Here is a 14,453-nt window from a genome sequence, read left to right as displayed (position 1 = left end):
GAATGTTTGGAGATCAATCCCAAATTTCAGGGGGAAGATATGGATGCTCTTTCTTGATTTTTTTTTTTTTGGTTATGATGATGGTGATGATGATGATGACAAGAAAAAAACTATTAAGAATTCGAAAGACACTACTAAGGATCAATCAAATCCGAAAGAATAAGTACTTTCAGATCTAATTGATCCTGAATATTCTCACTAACTTGATCAATTGTAAGATCTGTTACCTTTATGGCCATCTCAGATGTTCAAACTAATTAAGTTTGGAGAAAACTAATTATCGCATCTCTAGATTTGAAGCATTAGTTTGCACAGTGCTTGCGAAATAGGCCATCACTCTAATTAAAGACTAGACATTAACCTCTTCTACTGAAATTATTACCATTCTTCGAGAGATCGGTTGAAAAAAGTCTAGTGACTGGTATATTTCACCTTTTCCACCATTCTAACCGCTAAGTACTTCTCATCTTTGATCTCCTTCCAACAACCATCATTGTGAATGTAATACTTTAATCATAATTAATAAAAGTTGGTGGAAGAATATTTCTTCATCCATTTGTTACTCAAAAAAAAAAAAAAAAGACTATTGAAGTTGTGATATTGAAACTTGAGCAAGAATATCCCAAGCTTTTTAGACTCTATAATATCTTGAAAATACATAAATTTCTTCCCTCCACTATAACTAGAAGAGAAAACATGGCTCTAGCAAATTTGATTCTTTGCTTTCTTCTTGCATTCTCATTTTCAGGAATATCAAGTGACACCACCACATCTAGTCTATTAACACCCTCTCAAAAACCTTGCTCAATTAAACATGACTTGATGCAAGAACCCTAATAAGAGTAATTAGTATCGTTCAACCTTTTTATCCTAGGAAAATAAGGGTGTGGCAATAGTTGGCCCACAAGATCAACTTGCTTGAAAGTTCAGTGAACCATAAATAGAATCTAGACACTTACATACGAGCACAATGAATTAGAGAAGCTCTAGATCACCACCAAATCACAAATTTGATGAGCCATCATGGCACTTAAGACACCTGTAAGAAAAATCCAAGCTCTGACACCCTATGAAAAAATTCCACCTAGCTCTGATATGCCATGTAGAAAATCTATACACATCTGCATAACACCTGACAATAACAAACTAGCCTAGCTTTGATTGCATGGAGGATGGCATATGGATGGACTCACATAAAAGGAGATGGCAGCTTCAACACAAGATACCAAGTATGAGGCATGTGCTCACGCTTCACATCAAAGACCTTCGTGGTCTTCTCCATTCAAGGGACGAGGCAGCACTCTCCACGTGTAAAGACATTATGAGACACCAGCCACACTAAGGTCGACGGTGAGTAAATATTCGTTGCAATGGTGATACCATATCAAATTTATAACAAATCAATCAAAAATCAAAAATTAACGGGACAGTATGAGGTATCATCATAGAAATCGATGAAATATATGACAATCGATGAAATGCAAGTATTCTTATTAGATTATTATAAGTTTGACGTGATATCACCGTTGCAACGAATATTTACTTGAGAATGATAAATCACCTCACCATAGTATATATAAATAGAATTTAACACTTATCCGGCCACGATAAAAACTTGAGTCCTACTCCCCCCACCATTCAATGCCTCTCTAAAGCTTTCCTAAACCTATCGAGATGGGAAATCGAGCTACAATGATCAATAAAAGAGGCATACCCCCCACCCCTAAAAAAAAAAATCAATAAAAGACAAAACACTTACCCTATGGGGGATAATACTGGAATAACCTAAAAATAATTAAGGAGTACTGATAGTTGGGGATAACAACTAGGAATATAATCCTAGTGCAACATAAAATGAATGAATCTTAACACTTTCATATTTTGTACTTGAAGAAAAAAAAATACTTAGGACATGTTTGGTGTTAGGAACTTGGGCTTTGCTCTACACGCAGCGAGATATGAAGAATAGCGGGAGGAAAAAAGAAAGAACAGCAAATCGCACACACACAAGAATACATAAATTTATGTGGTTCGAAGTTTCTTGCTTCTACATCTACGGCCATACAAAAAAATTTTACTAAATAATAAGGGAGTTTACAAGAGTACAAAAGATGGAAAAAACAACTCTTTCTCTCACAAGCCCTCTCTTCTATATAGCACAGCCACCGGCTCTGATACATTTGATATCCAATGATTATCTATTTATAACAGAGATTAGGGTTAATAATTGGTAGGGGTGTTTTCGGATTTGTTCTCTATTCCAATAAGACTCAGGTCAAGGAGATAGATCAGGCTCCACAATCCCAACAATTCTTCCACTTGAAAACCAAGACATCAAAACATGCATCCATTTGAAAAATAACAAACTCCCATATCATAAATTTGTATACTCTGTGCGGCACCTCCATCCAACTCACTTCGGAGGTTAATTGAGGCTATGCATAGCCTTAACTTTCGTGTAGTTACCGTCTTTGTCAACATGTTAGCTGAATTTTTTGAACCCTGAATCTTCTCAAGTAACAAACTTCCATCTTCAAGCAATACTCTAATGAAATAATATATCAGCTATATATGCTCTGTCCTAGCATGGAACATCGGATTCTTGGCAAATTGGATAGCATTCTGACTGTCGCAAAACAGTACACTGCAACTCTATTCTCTGTCCAGTTCTTTCAGAAGGTTCTGCAGTCAAATTATCTCTTTGCTGACTTCTGTAATTGCAATATGCTCTACCTCGGTGGTAAAAAAAGTAACAATCTTCTGCAACTATGAAATCCAGCTCACTGCTGTCTCACCAATAGTATAGACATATCTCATGATGCTCCTTTTGGTGCCGACATCACTACCTAAGTCAGCATCTACAAAGTCTTGTAGTATTTGACTACCCCTCCTAAAAATATAAGCTGACATTCTTGGTACTATTCATATATCTTAGGATCCATTTGATAACTTTTCAATATTGTTCATCCGGATTTGCCGTGTATCTGCTCAGCTTCCACTGCATGTGCAATGTCAGATCTCATGCATATCATTGGATACATTAGGCTGCCTATAGCTGAAGCATAAGGGACCTTTGACATTCTCTCTAGCTCATCATTATTCTTGGGTGATTGCTCCTTAGAAGGTTTAAAGTGACCAGTCAAAGGTATCTTCACTGATTTTGCATTTGACATATTGAACCTGTCGAGCACCTTTTCAATGTAACTAGCTTGAGAAAGCTTCAATATACCAGCCACCATATCTTTTTCTATCCTCAATCTAAGTATCTGTTTTGCTATGCCCATATCTTTCATTGCAAACTCTCTTGTCAACTCTTTCTTTTATTTTTCAATCTCTCATATATTTGGTCTAACTATAAGCATATCATTGACATATAAGAGTAATATGATAAAACTCCCATCAAGTACCTTAAAATAACGGCAATGATCTTTCTGACACCTTGCAAAATCATTATTATATATGAATTCATCAAATTTCTTGTACCACAGTCTGGGGGCTTGCTTTAAGCCATATAGGCTTTTTTTCAGTTTACACATAATTAAGATTCTCCCTGCCAAAAACTATAAAACCAATAGATTGCTGCATGTAAATATCCTCATCTACCCTATCACGTAGAAAAGCAGTAGTAACATCTAACTATTCTAAGTATAAATTTTTAGCTACTACTATACTTAGAATCACTCTAATTATTGAGAGCTTAACAACAGGAGAAAAGATTTCAGTATGGTCGATATCTTCTTTTTATTGAAAGTCTTTCACAAGAAGCCTTGCCTTGTACCTCTTGCTGCCATTATGTCTCTTTAATTTTGTAAATCCATTTGTTGTTTAGAGCTTTCTTGCCTTTCGGTAGTGCACTAAGCTCCTAAGTCTGATTTTTCTTTAAGGACTGCATTTCATCCTTCATGGCTAACTCCTACTTCACCGAATCTGCACTTTGCACTGCTTCTTCATAACATTCAGATTTGCCACCATCTGTCAATAGTAGATAGTACGAAGAGAGTGAATAACTTTCAGTTAATCTTGAGATTCTCGTAGATCTCCTCAGCTGAGGTATGTTTGGTTGAGGTTGCACCATAATATTTTTAAGATTTTCTTGAACCCTTTTAGCAACATCTTCCTTTGTGATCTCTTCCAACTTAACTTACTCATTCTCCTTGGTCAGCTCGCTTGTACTATCAAAATAAAAAACATTCTTGTCCTTATAGAGAGTTCTTTCATTGAATATTACATCTTTGCTTCTAATGACTTTCTTGTCCTGCTCATCTCAGAACTTATAGCCAAACTTATCAGTGTCATACCCAATGAAGAAACACTTCCTAGACTTTGCATTGAGCTTATCTCTTTTTTCTGCATTGATGTGCATATAGGAGACACAACCGAAGACCTTCAGATATGACAAACTCACTATTTTTCCTATCTATTCTTCTTCTGGCAACTTGCAACCTAGGGGGACTGACGGATCTCTATTTATTAGATAAGTTGTGGTGTTCACTGCCTTAGCCCAAAATATCTTGGGCAAATCAGCATGAATCCTCATGCTATTAGCTTTCTCATTTAAGGTTCTATTCATACATTCTACTATACCATTTTGCTGAAGTGTACTCGAAATTGTCTTCTTCATTCTGATTTCATTCTTTGTGCAAAACTCTTTAAATTCTATGCTGTCATACTCACTATCATTATCAGATCTCTAATATTTTATATTTGTATCAGACTCATTTTTCACTAAGTTTTTTCACTTCTTAAAAGTATCAAACACATCAAACATATTTTTCAAGAAGTAAACCCATACTTTTCTAATGGAATCATCAATGAAAGTGACATAATACCATGAGCCTGCAAGAAATGCAATCGGAGAAGGACCCCACACATTTGTATGCACAATCTCTAGCTTTGTTGCTTTTGGTGTTCTTCCAACCTTTGAGAAACTGATTTTCTTTTATTTTCCAAATATGCAATCCTCACAAAGACCAATATCAACAGATTTCAAATCAGCTAGCTTGTTCTTTTTCAACATCACCTTCATGCCTTTCTCACTCATATGTCCTAGTCTGCAGTACCAAAGATTTATATCCGCCTCTGCCAATGCCACTACTGTTGTTATTGATCGTGTAGAGAGTACCCATCTTATTCCCTTGTGCTATCATCATGGCACCTTTGATGATCTTCCATAAGCCACTTGCAAAGGTAGTGACATATCCTTCGCTGTCTAGCTACCTAATGGAGATTAAGTTTCTCTTCAATCCTGGAACATATCTGACATTCTTCAGCTTCCACACTATCTGATTCGGCATCTTGATATGAATATCACCCTTCCACACAATGTCCAAAAGTTCATCATCAACTAGATAAACCTTCCCAAAATTTTCAGCAATGTAATTCAGCATACATTCCTTCCATGGGACTGTCCACACTGAGAATGAGGACATCATTGGCTTCTTCTATAGTTGCATTTACGGATTCCTCATTCTGGCCTTTGTTCTGATTCTTCTTTCTGAATTAATAATTCTTCCTAGTGTGACCTTTCTTGCCACAATGCCAATAGCCATCACCCTTCGATTTTGATTGGCTTCTCTTCTTGGATTTGGATTTACCACAGCTTTCACTATGCTGCATAGATCTTCCTCTGTCTTCATGTATAGCCAGGATAGAGCCAGAATTCACTTTAGACTTTTTTCTTCTGATATCTTCACTGAGAATCAAATTTTGGACCTCCTCAAACTTCAACTTATTTGAGCCACAAGAACTGCCTACAGTGATCACAGTAGCACCCCAACTCTCGGATAAAGAAGATAAAAGAATCAAAGCACGAACTTCATCCTCAAAATTAATTTCTACAGAACTTAACTGACTAGTAATCAGGTTAAACTTATTGATATGTTCTGTAACAGAGATACTTTCATTCATCTTCAAATTGAATAAGCGGCGGATCAAATATATCTTATTGGAGGCTGAGGGCTTTTCATAGATATTCGATAATGCCTTCATCAAATTCGCTGTCGTCTTCTCCTCCAGGATATTGAAGGCAACATTTTTGGCCAATGTCAATGGAATAACTCCCAACACCCGGTGATCTAACAAATTCCAATCTACTTGTGACATCTCTGTAGGTTCTTTCCTTCAAGAGATAGATGAAGCTTCTTCTGATATAGATAATCTTCGATCTGCATCTTCCAAAAATCGAAGTCCTTCCCATCAAACCTGTCAATCTTCACCTTCCCTTCTTCTGCCACCATCGCTTCCACTCTTCTCCTTGAACTTTGCTCTGATACCAATTGTTAGGAACTTGGGCTCGGTCCTACGCACAGCGAGATATGGAGAATAGCGAGAGAAAAAAAGAAAAAACAGCAAATCGCACATACACAAGAATACAGAAATTTACATGGTTCGGAATCTCTTGCTTCTATGTCTACGACTGCATAAAAAATTTTTACTATATAATAAGAGAGTTTACAAGAGTACAAGATATGGAGAAGCAACTCCTCTCACATGCCCTCTCTTTTACACAGTACAGCCGCCGGCTCTGATACATTTGATGTCCAACGATTATCTATTTATACCAGAGATTAGAGTTAATAACTGATAGGAATATTTTCAAATTTGCCCTTCATTCCAATGAGACAGGAAAAGAGAATCACAGCCATTAGTAGTGCACAAATAAGACTTAGATCAAGGAGATGGATCAAGCTCCATGATCCAAACATTTGGATGCTTAAGATTTATAACCTTAAGATAAAATTTATGATGGGACATGGATTTTGATTTATAAGACTATATATAAAATCTTTTTAGGAGAAAAATCCTATGTAACTAATCTTATCTTATTTTTGGGTAATAAATTAAGATTTCTCCCCCCTTCCTCTCTCTTTACCTCTTATTTTTACTTTCTATTATGAATACAACCTCTTACTTTTTGTTATTATAAATCTAGCTGTGGGTGGGCAGGACCCTGAGATCCATGAACAGCTATTAAGGTCCATCCTAGATCCTGATGGCTCTAATACAAGCTCTAACAAAAACCAAAACCACACTCCAAAGAGAGTGAATTAAATAAATATAAGATAAAACATATTCATTCCAAGAAAACAAAGATGCTCGTATCTCCACCAGACGACATCAAAATCCCCACAGGAAATCAAAAACAGGGCAAGATATGTAATGGCATTAGACAAGAAAAAAATACAGAAAAGAGAGAACGGGACGGAAATCACCTCTTTTATTACTTGCCCATCACTTCATCTCTTGTATCTTCGCTTCCATGCTACCAATAGGGAAAAAAAAACCAATTCTGCTTATAACCATACCATGCTCTTTTCCATGCTTACCACACTAACTTTGATAAGATTTTTTTATTGCAGCTCCCATTACATTCTAAATTCAGCATATTATTTATTTTTCTCAATAATGCCATCTAAGTTCAAAATTAAAATGCATTCACAAACATTCTTTTTCAAATAATAAATACAACCCCAATTGGTACATTCTATTTAAATGACGTGGTCATGGTTCTCCAACCATATAAACCCTCTATATTTAAATCACACCTCAACAATCAATGCATGTATATTTTGGGGCACCTTTCACGAGTCTACTGTACACAAAAAAAACCAAGCATGTGCATAGCCAAGATAAAATCGCCGACGCTTAGTCAATGATCACACCGCATTTATCATCCAGACTGGCCTCATATTACCAAAACAATATGGACGCATCTTCGATTACCAACCACTCTCAAGGATAAGCAAATAAAATATATATATTATTTTCTAATATTTTATTATAATACTTTTTTATAATATTTAATTATAAAAAATATTTAAAATATTATATATTATTATTTTTATATATTTTATTATTTTTTAAAAAATAATATTTATATTTTTTTTCTCTCTCTGCTTGCAGCTTCTCCATGCCCAGCCCTCCAATTGATGCCACCCCTAGCTCTTTCGTACCCCCTCCAGCCTCCCTCTAGCTCCTCCACTCATCCATCTACCCGCGGCTCCTCTATCCATATCCCTTTCCCCCATGCGACTTGTGGCTCCTCTACGTGCCCTCCCAACCTTCTTGCACAGCCCACGACTGCTTTGCCCACCCCCGTGGTTCCCAACCCCCTCCTTCCCTCCACACACACACCCCAACACCACCACCTCATCCCCCCGCCCGCCCCCACAAAAAAAACTCTCCCTACATGGCCTGTGACCACTCTAACCACCCTCAGTTACCACCCCCTCCTCCAACGACGCCCGATGGCCCACAACTTCTTTACGCCACCATCCTTCCAGCAGGCACCCACAATTCCCCCCATCCTACCCTTCAAGATGCCTGCCCCTTCTCCATGCCATCTCTGTCTTTGATAGTCTGAGAAAACTTTTTCAAAAAAAAAAATTTAATTGAATTGTGATATAAAATTATTATAATATTTGAAATATTTATTATATACATTAAGATTTTAAATAATTAAAATTTGAATAATTCATATTTAATTTAAAAATTAAAAATAAATAAATAATAAATAAATTAAAATATTTTTTGAAGTACCACAGTAAAATCTTACTTTCTACTGTTAAAAAAAAAAAAAAAAAAAGCTAAATACAGCGAGCGTTGTCGGCATCTTGCTTTTATCGTCGTCCACGCAAAAGAGAAAAAGGGAAATGCGTGCTGCAGATCATCTGCCATCTTTTGTTTTTATTTCGGCCTTTTGTCTATCAAGAGCAAGGCATAAAAAGAAGAGCTCCCCACCCTCCCTCTTCTCTCTCTGTTTTTCTCTCCGAGCTTCTTTCCCTTCTCTTTTTCTATTCCGCTTCCTCCTGTTTCTTTCCTGTTTTTTAATAGTGGAGCTAAGAAATCAAAACGCACAGCTGGGCCTAGGCTTTTCCCACCATACTAAAACTCTCCCGTGAGCCACCATCATTGCCCCTCAAACGCCTGCAACGCTCTCCTCTCTTCTTCCCTTCTCTTCCCTACAAGCTCCCTCTGACGTGGATCCTCGTCGCCATTGTAGGACTTCTCGTCAGAGGACTCGGGGAAGCTAGCTAGGTTGGGACCAGTCTTCCTTCTGGCCCTTATCCGTGTAGCCAAGGCCGTCGTCGTCGATGATGAAACCGTGAGAGGCCTCCCGACGACAGGCGACGAAGGCGGCGTAGCCATCCTTGGCGACGGTGTCGTACATGGGCTCCTCCATCTTGAGGTGTCGAGGTCATCCTCGGTGACAGTGTCGTAGATGGGCTCCTCCATCTTGAGGTGTCGTAGATGGGGTGGTTCTTCTTGTAGCTAAATGACATTGGAGCCAATAACATGCCTCTTTTCTTTTTTCTTTTTAGGGAAATAAACACCCATATCGCTGAATACTGCCGCTTCTGGTTCTTCTTGTGGCTAAATGACATTGGAGCCAATATTTTCTTTTTAGGGAATAAACACCCATGTTGCTGAATGCCGCCAAGAAGTGGATGAGATGATTTGAACGAGATTGAGAGACAAGAGTATAAAGGCGAGAGGGTGGATGTCCTAGTCACACAACAGAATTCAAGTTTGGGACTGCACCAAGGACTGGAGACTTCGCTGCAGTTCCGGGTGGAGGTCCGCTTTCTTCTCAGAATGGAGATGGGACCAGCTTTGAAAAAGGATTGGAGAACCTTTTGAACAGTTGCATTAGTAGACCATTTGTCTGGATCCCAAATCAAAACAAGTAGACTAAAGCATCAGCTAAACAGGAAATGAATTGCTCAACAACATACCCGTGAGAAACCTGTTCGCGCCCCCGGTGGGGCCGGGTGGGCGGCTTGGGGTGTTGGGACCGGATATAGCCATGCGCCAGAAGAGGTCAGTTGTTGGATTGATTACGCCAGTGAATAGCCGGCTTTATCCCACTCTTTCCCATTCTCTTTCTATAAATTCCCTCCATGCTTGATCAATGCCACCTTCGTAGCCTCCCTCACCTCTCACCTCCTTCTTCCCCACCTCCATCAGCAATCGGACTCTGTAATCAAATCATGTCACCGTCGCTCAAAAATCCTTCTTCCTACCTAATCCTTACTAAGTTAGGATTCTTCACTGCCAACACTCCGATCGAACCATTGCCACACCGCCACTCGACCCATCTCCTCCTTATCTGTTCTATCCTCCCCCTCATGGGGTGTTTGGTAGCATGCAATTCTGACAGAATTACATGTAATTTTACAACAGGTAATTAGATTACATTGTTTGTTTCATCACTTTCACAGCTAATACTGCATTACATGTAATGCAGAATTATCTCAAAAGAGATAATCTAATTGTCTAGGAAGAGGTGGCTACGTGATTACATATAATCTTGCAATAAGATAAATTCAGGATCAAAATACTCCCATCAAAATAAATCAAAATAAATTAAAGATGGTCCCAGTCGATGAAAATAGAAAAAAAACATAATGGGTGATATCATGAAAAATGATTGGTCTCAAAATTAAATTGTTCCTCTGAAAAATAGACAATAATCAATTAGCAAGGATAGAGATACTTTAGAAAAATTAACTTATGTTCCATATAATCTAAATTGCATATCAAATACTGTAATATAGAATTTTCTGTAATTTTATAATAATATTACTGTACATAACAAATACTACAATATAAGATTCTCTATAATTTTATTAGATAATCATATTACCGTTGCAACATTACCTATGTAATACACTAAACGCCTCCTTAGTGTTGAAACCTTTATTCGGCTTGAAGAGAAAAAGAAAGAAAAAGAGGGAAGAAAGAGAAGATAGAGAGAGAAAGAGAGAGAATGAGAGATATGAAAGAGAAGAGGAAAAAAAGAGAGAAAGGAAAAACAGAAGAAGGAAAAAAAAAAAAAAGAAAGAAAGAAAAAAAGAAGGCAGATCCGAGACATCCGACCCAAACTACAATCTAGATTGAGCATCTCTTTCTCCTTTGCAAGTTAGTTGAGTTTGATCAAATAGATCAGATCTTGATTGTTCTTCTCTTGTACTTTTACTGATTGATCAGATCAGATCTAGTTGTCTAATTTTTTTTGATCAATGAATTAGATCTAATCTATGATTTTGATCTAAATCGAGGGGAGCATAAAATTGAGGATCAGGTCATATGCCAAAAATCATGATTTTAGAATTCAACTGACTGTAAGTTTTGTTTTATCTTAAGATTTATTTTGTATATATTCATATCTTTAAAAATAGATTTATATATATATAATATTTAAAAATTATTAAAATTTGAAAGTATATATTTATGCATGAAAAATTATTTAAAAGTTGGATAAAGCATGATATCTCACCTCTACATGGTATAAATTTTGGAAAGAAATGATTTCTTTATATTAATATTGCATGATTTTTGAAAAAAAAATATACATATTTATCTATGCATGAAATTTTAAATAAAAAATATTTTTTTTACTCTTTTGGAAGATAAAAAATTTGAGTTGATACTATTATAAAAAAAATAAATATCATTATTTATGAGAAATTGGTTATGATAAAATTATGAGAAAAATTTTATAATTAGACTATGATCTGGGTTTAGCCAATAGAACTGATCGTTAGCCACATGTCAAAAACATATTTCTCCTAGGTCTAGCCAGTTGGAGCTGATCGCTAGCAAAGTTAGTCCTCCTGGGCCTAGCTAGTCAGGGCTGATTACTAGCACACGTTGATACATTCGCATATTTATTTTTAGAACTAATCTCTTTACCTTGTCATGGAGCTAATTGTGGCATGTGAATTAGAGTTAATTTCTTTCTGGGCCTAGCTAGTAGGGCTGATCATTGGTATACGTTGATAGATCAGATATTCTGTATTTAGGGGCTAGTCTCTCCTGGACCTTATCACGGGACGGATCATGACTGTAGTCAATAAAGACTGAGAGAAGATTTTAAGTTTTATTGTTACACATGATATATTTTAAGAATCAAAATTATATTGGTTTATACATCTATTATTATAAATTACTATTATTTAAAAAAATATTTGTAAATATGCTTGATCCCTTAGAGATATTGATAACTTACTGAGTCCGTAAAGCTCATCATCATTTTTTTTTTAGATTTCGAAGATTCTATTGAACTTGGGATCGAGAAGTGAGGAGCATAAGATCTTAGAGGATTTTACTTAATTTATTTTGAATAAATATTTTGATCTTGATGAGATATTAATGAACTATATTTAATTTGAATGAAAGTTATTGAATTTATTTTCACCACTATCTGAGTTAGATTAATGATCGAGAAAAAGATAAGTCTAGCAAATTTTTTAGGACCTCGTCCTAAGAAGTGTGCGGTCATCACATGTCCTATCTAAATATTGAATTCGGAACGTGATAGAGTGATATCAGAGCATAGGTTAAAGATCACAAGAACTTAGATTTGTAAGAGGCTTGTAGAATTAGGATTATGATCGATTATCTCAGAATAATTATGAGTGTTTAAAGTCGATTAAATTATTACATAATGTCTAAGTTCTCCTTATATATATAAATTATGGTCCTTCGTATTGAAGTATAGAAGATTGATACAGATCAAATTTTGAGGAAGACATCGAGGTTAAACAATTAATATAGGAAGAAATATATATTTTGAATAATATAGATTGGTTATATTATATTGTTTTAAGCATTGGATTTATTTTAAAATTTTAATTTGGATATGATGCGATAGCAATCTTGAATTTATTGAAAGTTATTAGAAGGAAATAGTTGTTTTGATTGACGAAGATAATAGAAAGAAGATAATCAAATAATTACTTAAGGATATTACGAATAAGGAAGACTTCTATGATCATGGTAAAATTTGGCTAAGAAGAATATTTTATTTATCAAAGATTGTGAGTGGATCTTCTAAAATTGATTCGCTTCTCTAATTATGATGCTCTAGCAATTTATAGGATTATGATGAATAAGTCAGAAGTTGATTTTTCCAAAAGAGAGAGATTGAGTTAAATTGCCTAATTGAACTGTCAAGGTGATCCAAAGTTGGCTTGACTCAAATCAAATTTTAAAATTAATATCTTAATCATTCAAAGGTACAAATATGATAATTATCTCGAGAGATAATTATGATCTGATATTTTTAGACAACAAAATCTTCACTTAGAATTTATAGAATTTTAATCTAAGATTATTAAAAAATTTTGGAGAATATTAATCAAAGTTGTACAATGAAAGTGTAGTGGTTGAGTCATTTCAATTGATCAATAATATTGATTGTGGTTTGAAATATATTATTATAAAAGATATGATTTTTTTCAATAATAATAAAATTTTTTTTATTATAAATAAAATGTGAATACTATGGATTCCTAGGCTAGTCATGATGTGGTTATATTGATTGTGCTAAAAAAATTTGTGACCACCTTATATCTAAGATTAATTGATTGTTAATTAAATTTGATCTGTTTATTAAGCATTTAAATAAATTTATTGTGATTCATTCTCTCCTTATGATCTCAACTCAAATATATGGATCATGATATCGATATTTTATCTTCTCAAATTTAATTACTATGATTCAATTTTGAGATCATTTCTATAATTAATGATGGATCATTATTGTTTAAAGCTATTACTATATAATTATTATCACTTTCATAGCCATCTGATTATTTGATTTTAGTTAAGATGGGTCACTACTTTTTATGGGATTAAAACTTCATCATAGTGTTTGTACCGAATTTATTTCAAGCTCTATTCCAAATATAATTGATTTTGATAATCAATCTTACTGTAAGAGTTTTGTATTTAATTAATCTAAACTCAATCTTAAATGAATATGCATTTATTTTAATCTCAGAGTCTTAGTCACTCAATTAATGCTCATCTTATTAGTCTATATCTTAATCTTAAATACAATATCTAGCTTTTGATCGCATTGACTTTGATCGAGGAAAGATGAAACCTTTGGTTGTATAATAAAAGGGCAAAATTCCATAATTAACATGAAGGTGCCGAATTTTGAAACATTCTTGGGAAAATTCTGTACTTTGGTATAAAAATATGCATGAGCATTATTATAGTTAACCGAGGGGTCGAATTGCTTGCGAGCATTTTAATCAGGTGATTATGCATTTAATCTGAAAAAAATATCAAGTGAGGACAAAGTGGTATATATAAGTTTTAGATTAGGCATCTTTAACTTCAAGAGATCTTGATTTTTTAAATTTTGAAAATAAAATTTTATTAAGGAGAGGAGAATGTGAGAACCCATATGCGTGAGCTAACTTCACTGAAACTTTGCAAAGAAAAAAAAAGGAGAAGATTTGCGGAACAGAAAACCTTATTCCTGCCGGGCCGTGTAGGATGATTAGATAGAGCGTATGCTAGAAGGAGTAAGTGGTCAGGTTGATTATGCCGGTGAATGACCAGTCTTATCAATAAAATAAAAAATAGAGCTTATGATATAAATTAATTATATTTTATTATTTTATTTATAAATTAAAATAATATTTGGTTCAACTATG

The sequence above is a fragment of the Elaeis guineensis genome, chromosome 2 (genome assembly GCF_000442705.2).
Source record: "Elaeis guineensis isolate ETL-2024a chromosome 2, EG11, whole genome shotgun sequence".
In the NCBI taxonomy this organism is placed as follows: domain Eukaryota; kingdom Viridiplantae; phylum Streptophyta; class Magnoliopsida; order Arecales; family Arecaceae; genus Elaeis; species Elaeis guineensis.
The sequence above is the reverse complement of the archived record's forward strand: the minus strand, read 5'-3'. Positions refer to the sequence as shown.